Below are 13,330 nucleotides of genomic sequence, written 5' to 3' on the forward strand. Positions count from 1 at the left end.
CTGTATATGTTGCCAACTTGGACTTCCCAAGCGCTTAGCACAGTGCTCTGCACACAGTAAGCGCTCAATAAATACGATTGATTGATTGATTGATTGGCTGGGAAGACGAAATGAACCTTCCCATTCCCTTCCGGGAAACGGGGAGAAGGCGGGTGGGGAGAAAGTCGCGTCAATCCGGCTGGAGCCTTCCTTGGCCAGCAGGCTCGGTGGCCTCTGCCCAAGGTCGGAAAAAACTAGCCCCTGCACGTCAGATTTCTCCCCCCCACCAGCCCCAGCAGCTGACCTCAGTTTCCCCTTTTGGGAGGGGTGGGGTTCTGGGCCTGGGGCCAGCTGGCCTGCGCTAATAAAAGACCACAAGACCAACTCTGACTCCGCTGGCTGTGACTTCCAGCAGCGTGAGGAGCTTGGGAGGCGGAAGGAGTGGATTCGAATGTCACCCCCGCCGCTTGTCTGCTGTGCGACCTTGGGCAAGTCGCTCCACTCTTCTGGGCCTCATTTTCCTCGTCTGTGGAATGGGGATTAAGACTGTGAGCCCCATGTGGGACCGGGACTGTGTCCAACCTGGAAACGCTCTGGGCATCATCATCATCAATCGTATTTATTGAGCGCTTACTATGTGCAGAGCACTGGACTAAGCGCTTGGGAAGTGCAAATTGGCAACATAAAGAGACAGTCCCTACCCAACAGTGGGCTCACAGTCTAAAAGGGGGAGACAGAGAACAAAACCAAACATACTAACAAAATAAAATAAATAGAATAGATATGTACAAATAAAATAAATAAATAAATAGAGTAATAAATATGTACAAACATATATACATATATCAAAAATCTCCAGTGGTTGCCTATCAACCTTTATAAGCGCTTAGTGCAGTGCTCTGCACACAGTAAGCGCTCAATAAGTATGATTGATTGATTTATATTGATGCTATTGATGCCTGTCCACTTGTTTTGTTTTGTTGTCTGTCTCCCCCCTTCTACACTGTGAGCCTGTTGTGGGCAGGGATTGTCTCTATCTGTTGCCGAATTGTACTTTCCAAGCGCTCAGTACAGTGCTCCGCACACAGCCTCCCCCCTTCTACGCTGTGAGCCTGTTGTGTGCAGGGATTGTCTCTATCTGTTGCCGAGTTGTACTTTCCAAGCGCTCAGTACAGTGCTCCGCACACAGCCTCCCCCAATCTACACTGTGAGCCTGTTGTGGGCAAAGATTGTCTCTATCTGTTGCCGAATTGTACTTTCCAAGCGCTCAGTACAGTGCTCCACACACAGCCTCCCCCCTTCTACGCTGTGAGCCTGTTGTGGGCAGGGATTGTCTCTATCTGTTGCCACGTTGTACTTTCCAATCGCTCAGTACAGTGCTTCGCACACAGCCTCCCCCCTTCTACACTGTGAGCCTGTTGTGGGCAGGGATTGTCTCTTATCTGTTGCCGAATTGTACTTTCCAAGCGCTCAGTACAGTGCTCCACACACAGCCTCCCCCCTTGAGCCTGTTGTGGGCAGGGATTGTCTCTATCTGTTGCCGAGTTGTACTTTCCAAGCGCTCAGTACAGTGCTCCGCACACAGCCTCCCTCCTTCTACACTGTGAGCCTGTTGTGTGCAGGTATTGTCTCTATCTGTTGCCAAATTGTACTTTCCAAGCGCTCAGTACAGTGTTCCGCACACAGCCTCCCCCCTTCTACACTGTGAGCCTGTTGTGGGCAGGGATTGTCTCTATCTGTTGCCGAATTGTACTTTCCAGGCACTTAGTACAGTGCTGTGCATCATCATCATCATCATCATCAATCGTATTTATTGAGCGCTTACTATGTGCAGAGCACTGTACTAAGCGCTTGGGAAGTACAAATTGGCAACATCTAGAGACAGTCCCTACCCAACAGTGAGCTCACAGTCTATAAGGGGAAGACAGAGAACAAAACCAAACATACTAACAAAATAAAATAAATAGAATAGATATGTACAAGTAAAATAAATAAATAGAGTAATAAATATGTACAAACATATATACATATATACAGGTGCTGTGGGGAGGGGAAGGAGGTAAGAAGGGGGGGATGGAGAGGGGGATGAGGGGGAGAGGAAGGAAGCGCTCAATAAATATGATTGAATGAATGAATACGATTGAATAAATGAAGTGGTGGAGTTGGGATTTGAACCCATGACCTCTGACTCCAAAGCCCGGGCTCTTTCCACTGAGCCCCGCTGTAATGCCTGTTTTTCTTCCTATCTATCAGGGTTCGTGGCTAGGCTAAGATCCGGGTTTGCGGGAGGGGCATGGGGGTGACGCCTCTTTCCCAGAATCTGGATTCTTCCTTGGATGACGATTCCAAGACACGCGGGAGCTCCCAGAGGCTGGAGGAGAAGGGAAGACCCAAGGGCGTGGGGAGGGAAATCTGTAGAGGTCATAGGTTCATTCATTCAATCAGTCGTATTTATTGAGCGCTTACTGTGTGCAGAGCACTGTACTAAGCGCTTGGGACGTCCAAGTCGGCAACACGTAGAGACGGTCCCTACCCAACAGCGGACTCACGGTCTAGAAGGGGGAGACAGACGACAAAACAAAACGGATTAACAAAATAAAATCAATAGAATAGTAAGGTTTCAAGTCGTCAGAACAAACAGAATTAAATCAATCAATCGTATTTATTGAGCGCTTACTGTGTGCAGAGCACTGTACTAAGCTCTTAGGGATGTACAAGTTGGCAACATCCAGAGACGGTCCCTCCCCAACAGCGGGCTCACGGTCTAGAAGGGGGAGACAGACGACAAAACAAAACATATTAACAGAATAAAATCAATAGAATAGTAAGGTTTCAAGTCGTCAGAACAAACAGAATTAAATCAATCAATCGTATTTATTGAGCGCTTACTGTGTGCAGAGCACTGTACTAAGCTCTTGGGATGTACAAGTTGGCAACATCTAGAGACGGTCCCTACCCAACAGCGGGCTCGCAGTCTAGAAGGGGGAGACAGACGACAAAACAAAACGTATTAACAAAATAAAATAAATAGAATAAAATGCCACTTGTCGGCTGTGTGACCTTGGGCAAGTCACTTGACTTCCCTGGGCCTCAGTTACCTCATCTGTGAAGTGGGGATGAAGACTGGGGGCCCTACGTGGGACAACCTGATTACCTTGTATCCCCAAGTGCTTGCACATAGTAAGCGCTTGACAAATACCATTATTATTATTATTATTATTATTATTACGAGTGCTGTGTGCCTCCTAGGTGCAGAGCTCTGTATTGGACGCCAATGTGAAGAATGCTGTACTGAGCACCGTCCTGGGCGCTCAGAGAATACACAGGAGGTAACCGTGCCTCACCTCCGTACTGTTAGGTTTTTTAATGGTATTTGTTAAGGGCTTACTATATGGCAGGCACTGTACTGAGCGCCGAGGTAGATACAAGATAATCGGGTTGGACACAGCCCCTGTCCCACATGGGGCTCACACTCTTGTGCATTTGGCTTTAATTCTATTCTATTTATTTTATTTTGTTAATATGTTTTGTTCTCTGTCTCCCCCTTCTAGACTGTGAGCCCGCTGTTGGGTAGGGACCGTCTCTATATGTTGCCAAATTTTACTCCCCAAGCGCTTAGTACAGTGCTCTGCACACAGTAAGCGCTCAATAAATACGATTGATTGATTGATTTAATTCTGTTTGTTCTGACGACTTGACACCTTACTCTTCCGTTTACTATTCTGTTGATTTTATTTTGTTAATACGTTTTGTCGTCCGTCTCCCTCTTCTAGACTGTAAGCCCGCTGTTGGGTAGGGACCGTCTCTATATGTTGCCGACTTGGACCTCCCAAGCGCTTAGTACAGTGCTCTGCACACAGTAAGCGCTCAATAAATACGATTGATTGATTGATTGATTTAATTCTGTTGGTTCTGACGGCTTGACACCTTATTATTCCCTTTACTATTCCATTTATTTTATTTTGTTAATACGTTTTGTTTTGTCGTCTGTCTCCCCCTTCTAGACTGTGAGCCCGCTGTTGGGTAGGGACCGTCTCTAGATGTTGCCGACTTGGACTTCCCAAGCGCTTAGTACAGTGCTCTGCACACAGTAAGCGCTCAATAAATACGATTGAATGAATGAATGCTGATGAAGACCCGACCACCCGCAGCATGGAGCAGAAACCGTGGTTCGGCCTCTTTGAATCCACCCCTTTTCATTCAGTCGTATTTGTTGAGCGCTTACTGTGTGCAGAGCACTGTACTAAGCGCTTGGTACACCCCTCTATCCCCTCCCCCCAACTTCTCTTTCCTTTTCCTCCTGGCCCAGCCCTTGGTGTGTTTACTCAAGTCCGGGGGAGGAGAGAACTGGTCACTGCAGAAAAGTGTGGCTTTTCTTAACTGTTTCAAGGCCTCGGAAGTGCGAGGGATGTTCATTCATTCATTCAATCTTACTTATTGAGCGCTTACAGTGTGCAGAGCACTGTACTAAGCGCTTGGGAAGTACAAGTTGGCAACATATAGAGGCAGTCCCTACCCAACAGTGGGCTCACAGTCTAGAAGATAGGGGCTTTAACCTACCAGTTTTCCCCCACTCATTCATTCAGTTGTATTTATTGAGCGCTTACTGTGTGCCGAGCACTGTACTAAGCACTTGGGAAGTCCAAGTTGGCAACATATAGAGACGGTCCCTACCCAACAGTGGGCTCACAGTCTAGAAGCACTGTTCTAAGCTCTGGGGAGGTTACAAGGTGATCAAGTTGTCCCACGGGGGCTCACAGTCTTCATCCCCATTTTCCAGATGAGGTCACTGAGGCCCAGAGAAGTCAAGTGACTTGCCCAAAGTCACCCAGCTGGCAAGTGGCGGAGCCGGGATTTGAACCCATGACCGCCGACTCCAAAGCCCGGGCCCTTTTCCACTGAGCCACGCTGCTTCTCGCTAAACCAGACTGTGAGCCCGCTGCTGGGTAGGGACCGTCTCTAGATGTTGCCGACTTGGGCTTCCCAAGCGCTTAGTACAGTGCTCTGCACACAGTAAGCGCTCAATAAATCCGATTGAAGGAAGGAGGGAAGGAAGGAAGGCTGTCCCTGGGGGGCAGAGAGGGGACACAAGAGTGGGATCCGCGGGCCTGGTTCTGTGGTGGAGCCGCTGGGCGGGGGGGGGGTTCATTCAATCATTCAGTCGTATTTATTGAGCGCTTACTGTGTGCAGAGCACTGTACTAAGCGCTTGATGAGCTAGGCGGCTCCGGAGGAGCCCTGGCACGCTGCCCCTGGGCACGATCGGCTGCGGGGTGGGGCCGGGCCTTGGCAGGAGGCGCCTGGGGAGGAGGCTTCTGTCTAGGAGACAGATGGACGCCCGCCGGGAGGTGGAGGACATAATAATAATAATAATAATGATGGCATTTATTAAGCGCTTACTATGTGCAAGGCACTGTTCTAAGCGCTGGGGAGGTTACAAGGCGATCAGGTTGTCCCACGGGGAGCTCCCAGTCTTCATCCCCATTTTACAGATGAGGGAACTGAGGCCCAGAGAATAATAATAATAATAATAATAATAATAATCCCCATTTTACAGATGATGATCCCCATTTTACGGATGAGGGAACTGAGGCCCAGATAATAATAATAATAACATTGGTATTTGTTAAGCGCTTACTATGTGCAAAGCACTGTTCTAAGCGCTGGGGAGGTTACAAGGTGATCAGGTTGTCTCATGGGGGGCTCCCAGTCTTCATCCCCATTTTACAGATGAGGGAACTGAGGCCCAGAGAATAATAATAATAATAATAATCCCCATTTTACAGATGATGATCCCCATTTTACGGATGAGGGAACTGAGGCTCAGAGAATAATAATAATAACGTTGGTATTTGTTAAGTGCTTACTATGTGCAAAGCACTGTTCTAAGCGCTGGGGAGGTTACAAGGCGATCAGGTTGTCCCACGGGGAGCTCCCAGTCTTCATCCCCATTTTACAGATGAGGGAACTGAGGCCCAGAGAATAATAATAATAATAATAATAATCCCCATTTTACAGATGATGATCCCCATTTTACGGATGAGGGAACTGAGGCCCAGATAATAATAACATTGGTATTTGTTAAGCGCTTACTATGTGCAAAGCACTGTTCTAAGCGCTGGGGAGGTTACAGGGTGATCAGGTTGTCCCGCGGGGGGCTCCCAGTCTTCATCCCCATTTTACAGATGAGGGAACTGAGGCCCAGAGAATAATAATAATAACGTTGGTATTTGTTAAGCGCTTACTTTGTGCAAAGCACTGTTCTAAGCGCTGGGGAGGTTACAAGGTGATCAGGTTGTCCCACGGGGGGCTCACAGTCTTCATCCCCATTGTACAGATGAGGGAACTGAGGCCCAGAGAATAATAATAATAATAATAACGTTGGTATTTGTTAAGCGCTTACTATGTGCAAAGCACTGTTCTAAGCACTGGGAAGGTTACAAGGTGATCAGGTTGTCCCACAGGGGGCTCACAGTCTTCATCCCCATTGTACAGATGAGGGAACTGAGGCCCAGAGAATAATAATAATAATAATAATAACGTTGGTATTTGTTAAGCGCTTTCTATGTGCAAAGCACCGTTCTAAGCGCTGGGGAGGTTACAAGGTGATCAGGTTGTCCCGCGGGGGGCTCCCAGTCTTCATCCCCGTTGTACAGATGAGGGAACTGAGGCCCAGAGAATAATAATAATAATAATAATAACGTTGGTATATGTTAAGCACTTACTGTGTGCAAAGCATTGTTCTAATCTCTGGGGAGGTTACAAGGTGATCAGGTTGTCCCGCGGGGGGCTCCCAGTCTTCATCCCCATTTTACAGATGAGGGAACTGAGGCCCAGAGAATGATAATAATAATAATAATAACGGTATTTGTTAAGCGCTTCCTACGTGCAAAGCACTGTTCTAAGCGCTGGGGAGGTTACAAGGTGATCAGGTGGTCCCGCGGGGGGCTCCCAGTCTTCATCCCCGTTGTACAGATGAGGGAACTGAGGCCCAGAGAAGTGAAGTGACTTGCCCACAGTCACCCAGCCGACAGTGGGCGGAGCCGGGATTTGAACCCATGACCCCTGACTCCAAAGCCCGGGCTCTTTCCTCTGAGCCACGCTGCTTCTCCATGACAGGACACGAGTCAGGGGGACCGGGGTTGCCGAATGGAGACCCCGGCGGCCTCCTGGGATCAGTCCCTGGCTCGAGGGAGAGGAAGTGACTCTTGCCATTTCAGTCCAGTGCTCTGCACACAGTAGGCGCTCAATAAATACGATTGGATGAATTAGGCAGCGGCTGGGATTTCCCCACCGTTAAAAAAAGGGTGAGACCCACCAGACCCACTCATTCATTCATTCATTCAGTCAGTCAGTCAGTCGTATTTATTGAGCGCTTACTGTGTGCAGAGCACTGTACTAAGCGCTTGGGAAGTCCAAGTTGGCAACAGCGGGCTCACAGTCTAAAATCTGATTTTCTTCAAACTCCCTTTAAAACTCTTTCCTTTTAAGAGAGTAACTGTGCTCCCTCAACTTCCTCCCCCCACCCACCCAAGCAGCCCAGCGCTTAGAACAGTGCTCCGCACATAGTAAGCGCTTAACAAATATCCAAGCAACCCAGCGCTTAGAACAGTGCTCCGCACATAGTAAGCGCTTAATGAATGCCCAAGCAACCCAGCGCTTAGAACAGTGCTCTGCACATAGTAAGCGCTTAATGAATGCCCAAGCAACCCGGCGCTTAGAACAGTGCTCCGCACATAGTAAGCGCTTAACGAATGCCCAAGCAGCCCAGCGCTTAGAACAGTGCTCCGCACATAGTAAGCGCTTAACGAATGCCCAAGCAACCCAGCGCTTAGAACAGTGCTCCGCACATAGTAAGCGCTTAACGAATGCCCAAGCAACCCAGCGCTTAGAACAGTGCTGTGCACATAGTAAGCGCTTAACAAATGCCATCATTATTATTATTGCAATTATAGAGAAGCAGCGTGGCTCTCGGGAAAGAGCCCGGGCTTTGGAGTCAGAGGTCATGGGTTCGAATCCCGGCTCTGCCCATTGTCGGCTGTGTGACTTGGGGCAGGTCGCTTCACTTCTCTGGGCCTCAGTGCCCTCATCTGGAAAATGGGGCTGAAGACTGGGAGCCCCACGTGGGGCAACCGGATCACCTTGTATCTACCCCCGCGTTTAGAACAGTGCTTTGCACAGAGTAAGCGCTGAATAAATGCCGTCACCATCTTGGAGAAGCAACGTGGCTTAGTGTCAAGAGCCCGGGCTTGGGAGCCAGAGGTCGTGGGTTCTAATCCCGGCTCCGCCACCTATCAGCTGTGTGACTTTGGGCAAGTCGTTCCACTTCTCTGGGCCTCAGTGACCTCATCTGGAAAATGGGGATGAAGACTGGGAGATCACCTTATAATAATACTAATAACTTGCCACCCCCTGTGGCGGGCGTCTGCCCCACTACATCTGATCACCCTGTAACCTCCCCAGCGCTTAGAACAGTGCTTTGCACATAGTAAGCGCTTAATAAATGCTATTATTATTATTATTATTATCATTACACCAGGCCTGTGACAGGGCAGGGGCGCTTCCCCCAGTAGCCCACCCCCCTGCCACCGCAGTGGACTGGACGCTCGGAAGGTCGAGGTGATGTGAAGCAGGCAGAGGGCTCGCCAGGCTGAGAGGGGCAGTGACCAAAAAGAAGCAGCGTGGCTCAGTGGAAAGAGCCCGGGCTTGGGCGTCTGAGGTCATGGGTTCTAATCCCGGCCCGGCTGCTTGTCTTCTGTGTGACTCTGAGTAAGTCACTTAACTTCCCTGTGCCTCCGTTACCTCGTCTGGAAAATGGGGATTCAGACTGTGAGCCTCGTGAGGGACAACCTGGTCATCTTGTATCTCTCCCGGCGCTTAGAACGGTGCTTGGCACATAGTAAGCGCTTAACAATAGTGTGAGTGCTTGTACTTGCGTGGTAGTGGTTTGTATGGAGAGGAAAGGGCGTACATTGGCGATGCTGAGCCCACTGTTGGGTAGGGACTGTCTCTATATGTTGCCAGTTTGTACTTCCCAAGCGCTTAGTACAGCGCTCTGCACACAGTAAGCGCTCAATAAATACGATTGATGATGATGATGTTGTGGAGGTCAGATCAGCCGGTTTTGGTGACGGAGTGGTTATGTGGGGTGAATAAGAGAGTGGAGTCAAGGATGACTCTATTACTCTATTTATTTATTACTCTATTTATTTATTTATTTATTTTGCTTGTGCATATCTATTCTATTTATTATGCATATATTATTTATTATATAATAATAATAATATATTATTATAATGTAATGATAATTATAATAATATTATAAGAATATAATAATATAATTATAATAATATAATTATAATAATATATAACGATATATTATTATCTATTTATTTTATATATCTATTCTATTTATTTTATTTTGTTAGTATGTTTGGTTTTGTTCTCTGTCTCCCCCTTTTAGACTGTGAGCCCACTGTTGGGTAGGGACTGTCTCTATATGTTGCCAATTTGTACTTCCCAAGCGCTTAGTACAGTGCTCTGCACATAGTAAGCGCTCAATAAATATGATTGATGATGATGATGATGATGACACCAAGGCTGCAAGCTTGTGAGGTGGGAAGCTCACATCTCCATCTCCCCCACCTTACCTCCTTCCCTTCCCCACAGCACCTGTATATATGTATATATATTTGTACGTATTTATTACTCTATGTATTTTACTTGTACGTATCTATTCTATTCATTTTATTTTGTTAATATGTTTGGTTTTGTTCTCTGTCTCCCCCTTCTAGACTGTGAGCCCACTGTTGGGTAGGGACCGTCTCTCTATGTTGCCAACTTGTACTTCCCAAGCGCTTCGTACAGTGCTCTGCACACAGTAAGCGCTCAATAAATACGATTGATTGATTGATTGATTAACAAATACCATCATTCTTATGATTTTAAAGGATGGGGGATAGGGGCCGTGTTGGTGGCCGGAGGACGGGGGTCTGGCGCTGGGCGATTTGGGCGGGTGCCCCCCGGCTCCTGCTTGGTGACGGCGGGCTTTAGAGAAATTCCCGCCCTCGCCCTCAACAAGGAGCAGGGGCTCCGATTCTTGGGCAATCAATCAATCAATCAGTCGTATTTATTGAGCGCTTACTGTGTGCAGAGCACTGTACTAAGGGCTTGGGAAGTCCAAGTTGGCAACATATAGAGACAGTCCCTACCCATGAGTGAATGGGCCCATTCATTCATTCATTCAATCGTATTTATTGAGCGCTTACTGTGTGCAGAGCACTGTACAAGTTGGCAATCAATCAATCAATCATATTTATTGAGCGCTTACTGAGTGCAGAGCACTGTACTAAGCGCTTGGGAAGTCCAAGTTGGCAACATATAGAGACAGTCCCTACCCAACAGTGGGCTCCCAGTCTTAAAGGGGGAGACAGAGAACAAAACCAAACATACTAACAAAATAAAATAAATATAATAGATAAGTACAAGCAAAATAAATAAATAAGTAGAGTGATAAATATGTACAAACATATATACATATATATACAGGGTGGCAACATCTAGAGACGGTCCCTACCCAACAGCGGGCTCACAGTCTAGAAGGGGGAGACGGACAACAAAACAAAACATATTAACCAAATAAAATAAATAGAATAAATACGTACAAGTAAAATAGAGTAATAAGTCTGTACAAACATATATCCATATGCAAAACATATAAACCAAATAAAATAAATAGAATAAATATGTACAAGTAAAACAGAGTAATAAACATGTACAAACATATATACATATACAAAACATATAAACCAAATAAAATAAATAGAATAAATATCAATCAATCAATCAATCAATCGTATTTATTGAGCACTTACTGTGTGCAGAGCACTGTACTAAGCGCTTGGGAAGTACAAGTTGGCAACATAGAGAGACAGTCCCTTCCCAACAGTGGGCTCACAGTCTAAAAGGGGGAGACAGAGAACAAAACCAAACATACTAACAAAATAAATAGAATAGAATAGATATGTACAAGTAAAATAAATAAATAAATGAATAGAGTAATAAATCTGTACAAACATATATACATATATACAGGATGACAACATCTAGAGACGGTCCCTACCCAACAGCGGGCTCACAGTCTAGAAGGGGGAGACGGACAACAAAACAGAACATATAAACCAAATAAAATAAATAGAATAAATATGTACAAGTAAAATAAATGGAGTAATAAGTCTGTACAAACATATCTACATAGACAAAACATGTCTATGTGGATATGTAGGGAAGCAGCGTGGCTCAGTGGAAAGAGCCCGGGCTTTGGAGTCAGAGGTCAGGGCTTCAAATCCCGGCTCCACCACTTGTCAGCTGTGTGACTTTGGGCAAGTCACTTCACTTCTCTGGGCCTCAGTTCCCTCATCTGTAAAATGGGGATTAAGCCTGTGAGCCGCACGTGGGACAACCTGATTACCTTGTATCTACCCCAGCGCTTAGAACAGTGCTTGGCATATAGTAAGCGCTTAACAAATACCAACATTATTATTATGTAAACCAAATAAAATAAATAGAATAAATATGTACAAGTAAAATAGAGTAATAAGTCTGTACAAACATATATACATATACAAAACATATAAACCAAATTAAATAGAATAAATATGTACAAGTAAAATAAATAGAGTAATAAATATGTACAAACATATATACATGTATACAGGTGCAGTGGGAAGGGGAAGGGCGTAAGGCACAGAAGAGAGGCCAAGGCTACTGAAGTTTCTGCCACTGAAGGCGGGCACAGAGTCCCCTTGGTGCGGGCACATACCCACTCCCTCGCTTACTACACGCCCGCCGCGGTGGGATGCCAGTGGAAACGGGGCCCACCTGCCAGCCAGTCAGTCAGTGCCCGATTTGGGCAGCGAATGTGATTGTTTATTGTTGTATTGGACTCTCCCAAAAGTTTGGGCAAGTCACCTCACTGACTTTGGGCAATGACTTTGGGCAGTGACTTTGGGCAAGTCACCTCACTTCTCTGGGCCTCAGTGACCTCATCTGTCAAATGGGGATGAAGACCGTGAGCCCCACCGTGGGCCAACCTGATCACCTTGTAACCTCCCCAGTGCTTTAAACAGTGCTTTGCATATAGTAAGCGCGCAGTAAATGCCACCATTACATAACCAAGCTTCAGAGGCAAGCCCAGTCCTCATCTTCAGAGTAGCCCTTTCTGTTTTGGAGAAGCAGCGTGGCTCAGTGGAAAGAGCCCGGGCTTTGGAGTCAGAGGTCATGGGTTCAAATTCCGGCTCCGCCACTTGTCAGCTTTGGGCAAGTCACTTCACTTCTCTGTGCCTCAATTACTTCATCTGTAAAATGGGGATTAAGATTGTGAGCCCCCCGTGGGACAACCTGATCACCTTGTAACCTCCCCAGCACTTAGAACAGTGCTTTGCACATAGTAAGCGCTTAATAAATGCCATTATTATTATTATTATTATTATTATTTGGTACGGTGCTCTGCACACATTAAGCGTTCAATAAATACGACTGAGTGAGTGAGTGAGTGAATGAGAGCAGCGGAGCAAGCGTGGTCCCCCGGGGGTCGGCCTCTTGCCCCCGGGTCATTCATTCATTCATTCAGTCGTATTTATTGAGCGCTTACTGTGTGCAGAGCACTGGACTAAGCGCTTGGGAAGTCCAAGTTGGCAATGTCTAGAGACGGTCCCTACCCAACAGCGGGCTCACAGGCTAGAAGGGGGAGACAGACTGGACGGCTGCCAGGCCTCGGGGTGGTAAGGGGGGAGAGCCGCCTAGGCAGTCGGGCCCCCTGCTTGAGTCGGGCCCAGTCCCCACCTGGGATCGTGATTTATTACTCTATTTTACTTGTACATATTTATTCAATCAATCCATCAATCAGTCGTATTTATTGAGCGCCCACTAAGCGCTTGGGAAGTCCAAGTTGGCAACATCTAGGGACAGTCCCTACCCAACAGCGGGCTCACAGTTAATATGTTTCGTCCTGTTGTCCGTCTCCCCCTTCTCGACCGTGAGCCCGCTGTTGGGTAGGGACCGTCTCTAGATGCTGCCAACTTGGACTTCCCAAGCGCTTAGTCCAGTGCCCCGCACACAGTAAGCGCCCAGTAAATATGAATGAATGAACGGGAAGGCCCGGCCCCCCGTGGGAGAATTGGGTGCCGAGTTGGCACCGGCTCTTTCCGCCCACGACCCAGCGAGCTCGGGGAGGGCCTGGCACTGCCCTCTGCCCTTTCCTGAGATGCGGAAACTCCTCCCCTTCTCCCTCCCGCCCTCGCCCGGCCGGCTCTCCCTCCAGGAATTCCTCACCCCCGCCCTGGGAGCGGAAG

The sequence above is a fragment of the Tachyglossus aculeatus genome, chromosome 21 (assembly GCF_015852505.1).
Source record: "Tachyglossus aculeatus isolate mTacAcu1 chromosome 21, mTacAcu1.pri, whole genome shotgun sequence".
Taxonomy (NCBI): Eukaryota; Metazoa; Chordata; class Mammalia; order Monotremata; family Tachyglossidae; genus Tachyglossus; species Tachyglossus aculeatus.